A 15093-nucleotide genomic window follows, 5' to 3' on the forward strand; every position below is an offset into this window, starting at 1 on the left:
AATATATGGATAACTTATCAACTTTCATTTAGAGTTAAGAAAGTTGTTTATGTGGGAATAGCTCCAGATAAAATTGGAAAAGGAAAATCTCTAGGTTAAGGACACTTAGAAATATTGCCTGTTAGAAAACATATTAAAAAATGTGTTCAGTGAAGGCTTTTTTTTCCCCTTAAAAAAATAAATACTCTAGAGCCAAGTACATTCTCTTGATGTATCCATTTACTAGAATGGTTGATTATATTGATTTTTTTTTTGTAAAAATTTCACTCAAAGTAATATGTGTTTTAAAAGTAGTGCTTCATAGTCCTGGCCCTGTTCTTAGAATCCGAAGTATTCCTTTTATCTCTTGACAGGTGTCAGCTACAGCTATATTAAAACTCTACATTTTAATCTTTCTGAGTTCAGCTCTCTTGACGAATTTCTTCTTCCTCCATGCCTGGAGTTCTGACTTCAAAAGAAGCTTTTCATATACAAGGGAGATAAATGCCACGAGAATTGAAGCAAGGATTGGGTCAAATAACATTGGAAACCCTTTCTTCCTGCATTTCAAGATGTGAAATGTGAACTCAAATGAAAGAGTAGGAGAAGTAGTGCACCACTCTTCTTATCTGTTCTATAGGTTCTACCTGGGAGAAATTGTGTCCCTCAAGAAGTCAAGTTCATAAACTGACTTTGGGATGATATCCAATTCCTTCCAACCCCATCCTATAAATGAAAAAAATCTGCAGATTAAACAGGTAGAATATCACGGACAGGTGGTTCAATCGCCAGATGCTGCATGAAGAATAAACTCTGGGATACTCGGTGTTTAGGAAGGATGGCTATTTTTAGTGTCTGGGGCCACTAGCCATTAGGGAGAAATGGCAAGGGGAAGAAGCCGTTGGTGCAAACAGATTGGAGCATTTTCTGGATCAGTCCCTGTTTTCCTCTCAAGGTATATGGCCTTTTCATGCTAGGCTCCTGCCGGGTCCAGCTTCCCTTTCAGATCTGTGGTGCGTGGGAGGTGCACACACTCAGGAGTGTGCCTGGAAGGAAATGGACCTGTGTTCACAAGGGCAGAGGAGAGCCTGCTGATATTTTTGTGCAGACATCTCTTAGTGCTTGAAACCTGAGGTCGCAACTTCAGATGGAGACTTCACACATCTCTGAAGCAGAGATGTTCTGCTTTAAGGAATAGGAATTTCACCCGCTTTTATGAGTTTACCACAGTGGAAACAGTGTTTTCAGAATCTTATAATTATAGAAGACTGCTGAGCAGTTGGTATCTAACCACAAGAAGAGCAAAATACAAAAGGCTAGAGGACAGCTGAGGCCAGGTAGAAGCAAATGACGCAAGTGGAAGGATTTTCCGATGGGATGAGCTCTGCAGTAGATGTTCAGGCCTCTGTGATGGTTCCTGAAGTTTTGGTCTTACACTTCTTGAGCCCACTGTGAGAAAACTGCATAGCAAACACACACACACACACACACACACACACACACACACACACACACACACGGTACAACCTTCCTGAAGGATGAAGCAAAGGGAGTGTTACCTGTTTGGCAATACCAGCTGAACCAGATTCTGGCCGATGCTCCCTCTGGGTGCCTGGTGAGCTGGGGAATCAGGCCAGCAGGCTCCAGTCAAGGGCAATTGTCACTGAAGCAGAACGAGATCCAACACATAAATTCAAACATTTCAAGTCTCATTCCACTAGAATTACATTAAGCTATTGGGTCATTATAAAGAGTCATGACAAAAATAAAGTATGACTGGAGCTTCCAGATACACTTGAATTACCTCTTTTTGTCAAGTCCAATACTCATGTCAAATGTGCATCCTTCTAGTTCACCTCTATTGCTCCTAAAATCTAAATAAAGTTTACTCAGCTGGTCCTCTTGATGCCTGTTTCCACAGAAGTCACAAGCGGGCAGGCTTTGTAAGTCTGACAGGCCTGGCTCAAATCCTGCTCTTGAAGCTAAGCAACATTTTTAGCTGCTCTGTGTTACAGTTTACTCACTTAGGTAAAGGAGATGAGCTTGTGTCCCCAAAAAACTCATATGTTCTTAGAAACAAATGCTTGTTCCTCAGTGCTGAACAGAAGAACTAGCACTCAAAGAATTTTCTCAGCAAGACAATTTACTTCTATAGAAGGGTATGCCTTGTGGAAGGAGCAATGGTGAGAGCACACCTGAACAGGGAAGGGTAGAGGTCCTTATCCCTGATGCAGGTAGCCCCTACTGCTGTGTTGTTCCCCTACTGGCTAGGGTCGGACAGCACAATCTAAGCTGAACCCAGTTGACTAACTGGAAAAGTGCAAGAATGTGGTCACACCAGTGGGAAGGTGGGGAGATCAGTTTCTGCAGGAGTAGCCATTGCTGTGGAAGAGATAATTCACAGAGTGGGTAGCAGAGTGGAATGTGGGCTTTATAGATAAGGACTGGCAGGAAGGTTGTTTACCAGGCCTGGGGGGACACAGAGGGTAAGAAAGTCTGGCCTTGAAAGCGGGGAACAAAGGACAAGGAAACTTAAGCAAGCTAAACCTTTGAAGAAGAATCTCCTACTGTGTTTAACGTATGTGGGAGTAGTAACCCCAATGTGGAATACTGAGAGGTGGAGGCTTTGGGAAGTGATGAGGTCCTGAGTGTGGATGAGTACCCTTAGACAGGAAACCCGCCACTGAGGAGCTTGTTCCACCTTTCCACCTCATGAGGACACAGAGAGAAGCCATCGTCTGTGGAGTGAGAAGCAGCCCTCACCAGACACTGACTGTGCCAGGGCCTTGATCCTGGACTTCCGGATCCACAACTGTGGGAAATGAAGTTCCGTTCTTTCTAACTACCCAGCATATGGAATTTTTGTTCCAGTGGCCTGAAGGGACTAAGACAGCGGCCAGGCTCATCTTCTCATCTTTTTCATCGTGTTTGTATTTTTTTGTTTTCAAGCAAACGGCTTGACAACTATTAAATGACAAATAAATGAAAGCTTTATTTATTTATTTATTTATTTATTTATTATTTCAATAGTATTTTTTTTACTATGGTTTAAATAATGTGGCGTTTCGCTATTGAAAAAAATGTGAATGCCCTTAATGTAACCTTAGCAAATATAAATTCTAGCTAATAATCAGTAGAATGAGATGCAATTTTGGATACAGGTCAGGTTTGGAGTGCGGTCTTGAGAGGTAGGGTGAGAGAGGTTGAGAGATTGTTCTCCTCTACCCAACAAACCCTTAGGTCCACTTGTCTCAGGGGTTGGAGGTATTCTTTTGCTGTTTATGTTGGTTTGTTTACTTTTGTTCCTGTAAAAATTCAGTTGAACTGGTGGCACCCTTGAGAATCAAGCTTATCCCTCCACTTGATTTGCTTTGAGACAGCTGCAATGAAGAATTCAGGCACGGTGGCCGGGATAGGAAGGATGCCGTCAGGCCACACCCCTTCCACCTTCCTGCCACTTTGGGTCAGGAAACAGGGCTATTTTCTGCAGAAAGATCCTGTCAAAATTGTTACTCCTAAAGCCAACAAATTATGGTGGCAAGTGAAACCTGAAATAAAATTCTAAGGTCCCCTAACCTTCTCAATAGACCCTTTTTCTTAGCCAAAGGCATTCCAGAGTTAACCTGAGAATCTAGTCCAGACTGTGATGGAAGAGGGGTTGGGACAGGCTTCATTATATCCGCCAGCATTAACATCCCCACAGACCTTCGGTCTGATAAGAAACATTCACAGTCTATTCTCTCTGAAGGCTGCTGTTTGGAAGCTTCATCTGCATGATAAAACCTTGGTCTCCACAACCCCTTTGTAACCCAGACACTCCTTTCTGTTGCTAATGACTCTTTCAACCAATTGTCAATCAGAAACAATTTAAAAGGTACCTAGACCTGGAAAGTAGGAAGCTCCTGCTTCAAGTTGCCCCATGCTTCCAGATTGAACCAATGTAAATCTTGCATATATTGATTGATGTCTTATGTCTTTTTAAAATGTATAAAAGCAAGCTGTACCCGACCCGGTTCAGCACATGTCATCAGAGCCTCCTGAGGCTATGTCATGGGCACATCCATACCTCTGGCAAAATAAGGCGGGTGGATCATGAAGTCAAGAGATCGAGACTATCCTGTCAACATGGTGAAACCCCATCTCTACTAAAAAAAATACAAAAAATTAGCTGGGCATGGTGGCATGTGCCTGTAATCCCAGCTACTCAGGAGGCCGAGGCAGGAGAATTGCCTGAACCCAGGAGGCGGAGGTTGCGGCGAGCCGAGATCGCGCCATCGCACTCCATCCTGGATAACAAGAGCGAAACTCCGTCTCAAAAGAAAAAGACCTGTTTCAGGTACTCTTGGGTTCACACAAGTCTATGGAGTTGGAAGTTAAAAGCCTTCCCTAATTTTCTTGTCTACTAAGATAAGGACAACTCAACGTGACATGAAGAGAAAAGAGACATGACAAACAGGTGAGGTTCTTTATAAGGGGCACCAACATCAATGCTTGCTGGAAGAGATTGGCTTCTGGGTCGTCACTTTGAAACAAAGCCAAGGAAGGTCCAGCTCAAGACGGATGTGGGGACATTTGCTTGGGATGGAAGAGATGGAAAAGTCTGAAGTACAAGTCCCTGCCTGGGGGTTCTGGGTGTGTCAACCAGAGAGTCTTTGGGATCTTTGAGGATACAATAATATATTTTCCTCTGACTCACAATTTAAGCCAAAATTTCTCCAGAACACTCCAGAGTGAAGAGTGATCCAAGGACCATTCTTTCTGAAGCCTGCTTCTTGGAGGCTTGGTCTCCACAACCCCTTTGTAGTGGGTTGTTTGCCTTTGGAATGTTTGCTAAAATATATATTCCAAGCCTACCAAATGAAGAGGTTCAGGGAAAGGACCCAGGACCGGGCATGTGGATGCACCTGGATCGATGCCTCAGCCCTGTGAGAGCATGAGGGTGTCCGCCCGCCCTGAGCCTGCCTGCCTGGCCCACGGACCTGAGACTTCTGTTCAGGCTTCACTCCTTGCTCCTCCTGCTTTGGGTTCTTTCTTCTCAAGGTCTCTTACTTCATCATGTCCTCTCAGCCCATGGCATGAACTTGGTTCTTGCCTCGATGGACTCACATTGGGTTATTGCAGTGGCTTCGTAACCATGTCCTGACACCCGTCCTTCTCCCCCTGCTTCGTTTTACACTGAGGCTGATTCTCATCCCATCACTCCATTGTTCATGTATACTTGGAAGCGACTTCACCTGGCATCAGGGGCTGTCTACGGTCTGACCTCGGTGTACCCTTCTTTACACTCTCTCTGATCCTTTACTCTGCACTAGAGGAGACTGATCTTATTTTTTCTTCTCCTTCTCTCTTCCCCTAGTGTGACGTTCACATTCTGTCTGTTATTTATATTGCTTCTCACTCAAATTAGAATTCCACCTCTCTTCTTAATGTCCCAGAATCCTTAAATTCAGCTACTAACTCCATAAACATGTATTCAGATCACTTCAGTTAAAAAAAGCGATGGCCCCACTCCTCACCCTCCCAGCCTATTTTTTTTTTTTTTTTGAGACGGAGTTTCACTCTTGTTACCCAGGCTAGAGTGCAATGACACAATCTCGGCTCACTGCAACCTCCGCCCCCTGGGTTCAGGCAATTCTCCTGCCTCAGCCTCCTGAGTAGCTGGGATTACAGGCACGCACCACTATGCCCAGCTAATTTTTGTATTTTTAGTAGAGACGGGGTTTCACCATGTTGACCAGGATGGTCTCAATCTGTTGACCTCGTGATCCACCCGCCTCAGCCTCCCAAAGTGCTGGGATTACAGGCTTGAGCCACCGCGCCCGGCCATTCTCCCAGCCTATGTTTTGCAACGAATCTTTGGATTGTTATGTGGCAACTAAAGAACAAAAAAATCAAACTTTTAAAGAATTGAAGTTAGTTTTTTTCAGAAGCCTTACCGAGGACTGTAGGTGGAGGCCTATAGCCCGGGAGTGGTTCCATGAGAGGCTCCAACGTGGTGTTTCAGCTCACTGTTTATGGATGGCTGGGGGAGGTTCAGTATGTGAAAAGTCACATGGAAGTCGGCGTACAGGAGGATATCTGGTTACAGATGACTAAAATACATTTAGTTATGGGTTACAGAGGCATAGTCACTGTCGGAAACAGGTTTATAATGTCAGGAAAAGTCCACACCGAGACAAAAGGTTGCTTAGCAAGGCTAGTCTACTTCCTGCAGGAAGGATGCAACTTGCCAGCAGTCCTGCCACGAGCACACACCTGAACAAGGGAGAAGGGACATTTATAACTTTCATACCTGATGCAATCGTCCTACTGCTGAGTCCAGTTTCCATTGGCCAGAATGGGACCTCACATTCTATGCTTGGCCCGATTGGCTAAATTTTCTGAATAGATAAGGGAAATTTTCTGAATAGATAAGGGGAAAGAAGATGAGGGAGAAGACAGGGAAGAAGAGGAAGCTAGTCAGAAGAAGGTCAGGAGAGTTTCCAGATAAGGAATGGCAGGCAGCAGGGTTGGGATTTTGCCCAGTACTGTTCAGACACGCTGGAGCAAGTCAAGGTGGCTGATTTAAGACGTAGCTGATGTAGAGATGCATATACATGGGTATATGTTTATGCTCATCGCAGGTAACGGCCCTAGAGTGAGAGATTGTAACTCCTTATAATACAGTCTAAGATATAAACTTTGAAGAAGAACTTTCCCATCTCCCACAGTCACTAACCCTGTCAAACATTATCTTCTGTGTAGGAAAAGACAAGGCTAGGGTCGTGCATCTTTTAAAGAGTGTAGAGACTCAGGCAAGAAGTGTGGGGTCCATGTGTTCCATCCTGATTTGTCTTCAAAGCATCTTCCCAAACAAGCACCTGGCTTCACAGAGTTAGGGGCTGTGTGAAATTATCTTGACAAGCAGAAATGAGCAGACATGGCTTCTCACACTTGTGATCTTGTCTCACAAGCGTAGCATATACATCTCTCCCCCGCTGAACCCTAAGCCCCTTGAGAGGCAGAAGTGTCTGCTGTGGTTGCATTTTCAGCCAGGACTAGCTAAGTTCCAGGCTCATGATAGGGCTTCATTCACTGGCCTGAACTCTTCTAGACACCAGTGTCTTCTCCCAAGTTCCCGCACCGTTGAATGATAAATACAGTCTCCAGGGCCTCCATTCCATGCTCTCTCCTTTACATATCAGGTGCCTCAGATTAGAACCAAGCATTCTCAGTTACATTATGTTAGGGGAGCCTGGAATATTGGTTTTGGTGGCTCTGAGAAAATCCCCTTCCACTGTCGTGTGACCAGCGATCTACCGAGTGTGGCCATATTCACAGCCCGCTACCCGTCCATTCCCAGTTCCTTCCTGAATGCAGCATGCACTTGAATGTGATGGAAGTAAAGACTGTGCAAGGCTCTGGAAGGGGTGCAGAGATGAAGGGATGTGTGGCTTGTTTTCAAGGAACTCAAATCTGGTGGGGGACAGAAAAGATGAACGCAAGAAACTCCAATGCGAGGTTGATCCTATCAGTCTAGCCTTACCCACCCACCACAGTCACCTCTCCGAGGACAAGTGGCTCATCTGATGGGGCAGAATCTCAGATGCAGGCTGTGCCAAGACAAGGCTGGCAAGAGTCCCAGAAGCTCGGTTCACTAGTGCTTGGACTTCCTGTTCTTCACCTGTTTGGTGAACAAACCCCCGATGCCTGGATGGCCCGCTGTCCTCTCTTCCCTTCATCTCTTTCATCCTAAACATCAGGGTGAGAAGTCTTTGCACCTCCCACTTTTCTCTGCAAAGTCTGTCCAGACCCCGAACTAGAAACTGTGAGATCTGGGCTCTAGGGATAGAGCAGAAGGCAACAGAAGGCAACGATCTTCCTTGGGAGGAAGTCAAATCCCCTAACAATAGCTGTCAGTGAATTTGTTCTGGAGTTTTGTAGTGATGAATACAGCGGTGCTTCTCCTTTATCCTGCTATTCTTGCTAATAACTTCCTGGAAAATGTTGGAATAGGGGTGAGTGTTGGAGGAATTTGAGAATTCTAGGTTCTAGAAGGTTAACTTGATTCACCGATACTGTAACTTAACCCCTATTAGCAATGGAGCTTCATGGGGAAATTGTGATAAAAAATCAGTTCTTTCCATTTTGTGTATATTTTACAGTTTACAAAGCCCTTCTATAGGCAGCAAAATAAAAGGGAGCTCAGTGCTTGACACAGAGAGAACTATTTTTCAAATGGTATAAACATACTACATACTAGCTCCTGTCTTCATTAGTTCGAGGGCATTTGCTGAAACTTTCTTCTTGAACTTAGAAAACAGCCTGCAGTTTTGGAAGAGTCTGCAATTGGACCCCAAATCATTTTTTAAAATAAAAGACTTGTACATTCTCATAAAAGTAAAAGCACTATATTATTGTTATCCAAATTTGTGTACCCAAAACACACCAGTGTCTCAGTCAATTAAATGTGACAGTTGAGGGTCACAGTTAAGGGCTTGAACAATTTTCCCTTTTGTTTGTTCCCAGTTCTGATTATTTGCAAACTTGCATATGACATAACTTTAGGGGCTAAGTGTGGCAGAAGGTGTCATCTTCCCATGACACGCGCCTTGTGTCCCTGGGGAGGGAGCTCCCGTGAACTGATGAAGATGTCAGCCTGTGTTACAGGAGTGTCAACAGCTGCACATTTATCACTGTGCCGTAGGCCCTCTCAGACTGAAAGATCTCACTGTTTATTCACAGCAAAGACACTTAATTAATGGCTAGGCCTAATCGGGCCGTCTTATTATTTACAGGGATACCAGTGTGGCTTAGATCAACTGATGTGCAAACAGAACATCCTTGAGGAAGCTTTAATTAATAATTCTGAGCCAGGCGTTCCGAGAGGCCCTGTCTCCCAGCTCTGGGGTGATTTACAGCGTCTCCTTTGCCATGTTCTCACGTCCCCTGCATGCAAATGAGTGACCACCCTAGCAGGTCTTTCTTTTTCAACGGCACGGGGCCGTGTTTATTACAGAAATGCTGTTATCTTTGCACAGGACTTAATGGAGATAGATACCCTGAATGGGGAAATTCCTGGTGTCTTTCTTAGATATGTTGACATTTAAAAACATTTGTATACATGTGCTCAGCACCGGCTAAGCTGAAATATGAAGAGAATCCATTCACTTTAGTGAAGCTGAAAGGGAATTAAGCTTAGTGCTCATTTGAGGTTCCCAATCTAGTTGGGAGTCATATATTTAAACAAATGATTATAATACAAAGTCAATTGCACTCGATGTTAACCCAGAATCAGAAAGCCTACTGGGAGAATAAGAAAGGGAGAAATAGAGGGCTGCTGGGTGGGCCAGGGAGGCCCCTTCCCCTGTGTCTGTTGCGTGGAGGGAGTGATTAGTATGCTGGAGGATCATAAGAATGGTTTGAAAGAAAGACAATTTTGAAAGCAACTTAGAGGTTGTGAGGCTGGGTGCAAGGGAATGAGCTAGGAGATCCTTGCAACTGAATGTTTGCAGGAGCTGTTTTCTGGGCATAAAATAGAGTCTGAGCACTGGAAATCCAACAGGGGGGAATTATATTCAAGAGACTTCCTGAGGCCGGATCATGAGACTTGACAAGGGGTTGAATGTGGGCTGAAGAGAGCAGTGCTGTGACTGGGAAGAGGTTTCCTTACTGTTACTCCAAACAGAGCTTCAGAGTCGCTGTGGTAATTATTTTTCTCCTGTAATTTTTTGATAATACCATGTTATTACCTTCTTGCATGTAGTGTAGCCACTGGCAGGCTAATGTCAAGCAGTTTTCTATTCTTGTCTAACTACAGATGCTCATCAATTTAAGGTGGACGTATCTCCCTATAAGCTCATCGTGAGTTGAAAAAAGTCTACGTTGAAAATAGGTCCAAAGTACATTTAATACGCCTTCGCTACCAAACATCACAGCTTGGCCCAATGTGTCTTGAACGTGCTCAGGACATCTACATCAGCCTGCTGGTGGGCACAGTTATCTGGCAGCAGAGTAAACTGTAGAGCAGCAGTCGTTTACCCTCATGATCCTGTGGCTGCCTGGGAGCTGGGTCCACTGCTGTCACCCAGCATCTGGAGACAGTTTTGTACCGCATGTGGCTAGCTTGGGAAAAGATCTAATTCAAAACCGGAAGTACACTTTTTACTTAATGCCTATGGATTTTACACCATCATAAGTTGAAAAATCTTAAGGTGAACCATGAAAGTCAGGGGCTGTCTGTATGTGTATGTAAATCTATCTGTGTATCTGCTGTCTGTCTTTACAGCTATATCTATCTATCTATCTATCTATCTATCTATCTATCTATCTATCTATATCTACCTACCTACCTAGCTATCTTCTCTGTCTATCATCTACCTACCTACCTACCTACCTATCATGTCTGTCTACCTACCTACCTACCTACCTACCTACCTACCTACCTACCTACCTACCTACCTACCTATCTTGTCTCTCTGTCTATCTATCTATCTATCTATCTATCTATCTATCTATCTATCTATCTATCTAATCTATCATCTATCTGTCTATCATCTCTCTCTCTCTCTCTCTCCTGTCTATGTATCTATATATTCATTCATCTAACTTTTCTCTGGATTACTTCATATCTTTTAAATCCTTGTTCTTAAGTTTCACTCTGATATCTTGGTGTGAGCCTTCCTTATCTATCCTGCTTAGAATTCAAGGATTCTTGAAATCTGAAACTTTATTTTTAATTCTGGGAAAAGCTATTATGATTATTCCTTTATTTTTTTCTCTCCGTTTCAAGTTTCTGTTATCTTGGTGCAGCAAATCTATTTCTACATGCCATGTGTGTGAGCTTCGTTCTCTGGTATGTACTAGATTCTGTCCTACTGAATCCCGGGACCATTTCTCCATCAGTTTTCCAGCTCTCTATTTCATCCCTAGTGCTGTTACTTTCCCCACCAATGAATTCTGTGAATTATTACATGTTCTCATAACAATTATTTTCCCAAATGGTCTTTGACTTCTGCTTTATATTACCACTATCTTCGTATCTGCCTTTGAGGATACAAAGGCAGATGTGTGTATGTGTGTGTGTGTGTGTGTCTGTTTTAATCTGTGTGTATTCCATCAGGAAGACATATGAATTGATGAGAGAAGTAAGTACCATCTTCGACTGAGGTCTTAGAATTTTTAAATTCTTGATGTGTCTGTTCCATGAATTCTCTCTAAGGTAGTGTTCGGTGTGTGGATTGTTGTCCTTCTTTATAGTGGTTGCAAGAGCTCAAATACTGGCCTGCATGCTCCGTTCCTCCAGATGAAATTCCAAACTCACCAAGTCAAGGAAGGCTTCACCTTGGAACTGGAGCATGATTTTGCCTCAGACTCTGCCCTTCATTTCTCTCAGGTTCTATAAGCCCTTCTCAGACAGAAGATAATTTTCTTTACGGAGAAACATTTAGGGCTGGTGTCAGACGCTATTGACGCTGTTCAATTAACACAGAAAAGGAGGAGCACATGGGGGAATGGGGTCTCTTCATGACGATCCTGAGTCCACCTCTGCCCTTGTATTTGTTGACTCTGAACACAGTTTTTCTGGGATTCCCATGGGAAGACCCATAAGAGGACTTCGTTACTTTCTCAGTGTGTGCCTGTCCATATTGTAATGATAAGGTTTCTAGACTGCTATTGGAATACATACCTTTTTGTACTGTTTGACTGTTTTCCGTGTGTGTGTGTGTGTGTGTGTGTATGTCTGTTTTAATCTGTGTGTATTCCATCAGGAAGACATATAAATTGATGAGAGAAGTAAGTACCACCTTCAACTGAGGTTTTAGAATTTACATGTGAAATGAGTTTCTTGGGGATTTTGATGGGATTTTGGATTTGAGACCTGTGGATCTGTCTGATTTCATTGACAAAAGATATAATCTCTTTTAAAATATATTATGTGAAAAACTTGGCCAAGTGTGGTGGCTCCTGCCTGTAATCTCCGTACTTTGGGAGGGTGAGGTGGGTGGATTACCTGAGGTCAGGAGTTCCAGACCAGCCTGGCCAACATGAGAAAACCCCGTCTCCTCCAGAAATATAAAAATTAACTGGGCATGGTGGCACACGCCTGTAATCCCAGCTATAGTGTGGTGGCTGAGGCATGATAATGGCTTGAACCTGGGAGGCAGAGGTTGCAGTGAGTTGAGATTGCACCCCTGCACTCCAGCCTGGCTGACGGAGCAAGACTCTGTCTCAGAAAAAAAAAAAGAAAAAAGAAAATCTTGATAAAGCAGTTTGTTGTTCTGTTGGATATTTGTTGAGCCAGTTTCTGCCTTGTTGAAGACCTGCAAATACACTTCTGATGGCTAAATTTTGAAATTGCCAATTGTCAATATTAGTTGCTAATGATGTTATTACCCAGCTTCTCAAAGTTTGCTGACTCCTTTCACACTTGTTATTATTTGCTGAAAGCAGCTCATTTTGAGTGGCTGTGGTTTAGGTTTGTTGTGATTTTATCACCTTATTGTATTATCATTCTGGAAAATAATCATTAAGTGTTTAATATCATGTCAGAATCTGTAGGAGAAATCATGCGGTTTGTTCACACTTTCTGGTAGCTCACAATTATAAGGCAATTTTGATAGTCACAGTTTTTACTTTTTAAATGACACTATCTAGGATCTGGGACATTTATATATTAATATGCAAAAGGTATGCACTTTTAAGATACGGTTAACTCACAATTATCTAAGGGGTCATTCGGAAGAAGTAGCAGTTGCCAATTGTCTTAACCAGCTTTCGAACTTCTAGTTCCACCATTACCAAGTCTTATTTGAAAAAGCTTCCTAGAATTATTGCATCCAACAGTTCCTGAAATTTAAGATAATTAGGATTAGGATGGGCAGAGCTATGTTCTTTCAGCGTGGCATACCTTTGATGGAGAGTTACTAAAAAAGCCTATCATCAACTCAAACTTTGGAAATGATCTGCTTTTATTCTTTGTAGATTATAAAGAACTTTAAAACTCATTTCTTTTTTTTTTTTTTTTTTTAGATGGAGTTTCGCTCTTGTTACCCAGGCTGGAGTGCAATGGCGCGATCTCGGCTCACCGCAACCTCCGCCCCCTGGGTTCAGGCAATTCTCCTGCCTCAGCCTCCTGAGTAGCTGGGACTACAGGCACGCGCCACCATGCCCAGCTAATTTTTTGCATTTTTAGTAGAGACGGGGTTTCACCATGTGGACCAGGATGGTCTCGATCTCTTGACCTCGTGATCCACCCGCCTCAGCCTCCCAAAGTGCTGGGATTACAAAAACTCGTTTCTTTACTCATCTTTGAGCGATTCCCTAGAGAGATACGTTTTTCTCCTTTTACGGTTTGCCTCACAGACTTTTTTCTTTGAAATCTGAAACTCTGGGATAGATTGAAAAGCTCTAGCGTCAATGCACCTGAGTCATTTGCATCTAAACCAGATTTCTCTCTTTACAGCTGGGCCACTTAACAGCCATCCATGTCTTCCCTGCACTCTGGGCTCCAGTAATCCAGTTCCAAAAAGGACCACACTCTTTTTTATTTTTACTGGGCAGTCCTATGTTCACCTCCCTCTTGGTGGTAATAATCTTTCTATTTCCCTTTAGTACCAAGTGTTCTTGCGGGTCTCTGCGTGGTTTCCCGGGACTCACTCCACTCACTGCGGGCAAGCCTCCTGCTCTTGCTCCTCCTGCACACTGCTTGTCACAGCACACGTGTGACTCCTAAACGCCCATCTTGCCTCATGAGCTCTCTGCTCTGTGAAGAAACTGATGGCGTCTATCTCTCACCACTATATTCCTATAACCCAGTCCAAAGCCTGGCACATAGTAAGATCTTAAAAAATCTATTTGTCGAATCTAAAACTGCTTTCTTCCCCCAGCCAGGAAAATAGCACAACATACCTTCAGTGTTTACCTTCCCTCTGCAAAGCTGAGGCTATTTCAATCTCTTTCTCCCTTCTTTCCATGCCCCCTCCTCCCCAGACGGTCATATTTGTCTTATTATTACCCTTATCAGAGCAGTACAAGTCGTTCTGAAACTGATTAATTGTCCAATGGGCTAAACACAGAAGCTTTGTAGAGGCTGAATTCTAGGATTGGGTGATATGTGACATGATTTTCTCTCTCTCTCTCTTTTTTTTTTTTTTTTTGAAGAATTGAGGAATTTTTAAAAAAATTTTACTTTAGGTTCTGGGGTACATGTGCAGGTCATGCAGGGTTGTTGCATAGCTGCATACATAACCGGGTGGTTTGCTGCCTCTATTCCCCCTTTGACTATATCCAGGATTTCTCCCCATTTTATTCCTCCCCTCCCTCCCCACTGCCCCACTGTCCCTCCCCTGGCCTTCCCAACAGCCCCCACTGTGTGATGCTCCTCTCCCTGTGTCCACGTGTTCTCATTGTTCAACACCCACATGAGTGAGAACATGTGGTGTTTGATTTTCTGTTCTTGTGTCAGTTCACTGAGAATGATGATTTCTAGGTTCATCCAAGTCCCTACAAAGAACACAAACTCATTGCTTTTTATGGCTGTGTAGTATTCCATGGTGTATATGTGCCACATTTTCTTTGTCCAGTCTATCATTGATGGGCATTTGGGTTGGTTCCAGGTCTTTGCTATTGTACACAGGGCTGCAATGAACATATGTGTGCATGTGTCCTTATAGTAAAACGATTTATAGTTCTTTGGGTATATACCCAGTAATGGGATTGCTGGGTCAAATGGAATTTCTATTTCTAGGTCCTTGAGGAATCGCCACACTGTCTACCACAATGGTTGAACTAATTTACACTCCCACCAACAGTGTAAAAGTGTTCCTATTTCTCCACATCCTCTCCAGCATCTATTGTCTCCAGATTTTTTAATGATTGCCATTCTAACTGGTGTGAGATGGTATCACAATGTGGTTTCGATTTGTATTTTTCTAATGACCAGTGATGATGAGCATTTTTTCATGTGTTTTTTTGGCCTCATATATGTCTTCTTTTGAAAAGTGTCACAATGAATAAGCTTTTTGATATGCTGTTGCATTTGGTTTGCCGGTATTTTATTGAAGATTTTTGTATCAAAATTCATCATGAATATTGACCTGAAGTTTTCTTTTTCAGTTGAGTCTCTGCCTGGTT

The 15093-nt window shown here is 43.2% G+C and overlaps 1 long non-coding RNA gene across 1 annotated transcript in view; it reads left to right on the forward strand.

Annotated features, from left to right (window-relative positions):
* The first annotated feature begins 9524 nt into the window (after positions 1-9524).
* LOC118153040 (uncharacterized) overlaps positions 9525-15093 on the forward strand; it is a 56784-nt gene continuing 51215 nt past the window's right edge. Inside the window, exon 1 of the long non-coding RNA XR_004742205.3 lies at positions 9525-9664. This is a non-coding gene — a long non-coding RNA (uncharacterized LOC118153040). The remainder of the gene's footprint in view (positions 9665-15093) is intronic.

This window comes from Callithrix jacchus, chromosome 4 (genome assembly GCF_049354715.1).
Source record: "Callithrix jacchus isolate 240 chromosome 4, calJac240_pri, whole genome shotgun sequence".
NCBI classification, from domain to species: Eukaryota; Metazoa; Chordata; class Mammalia; order Primates; family Cebidae; genus Callithrix; species Callithrix jacchus.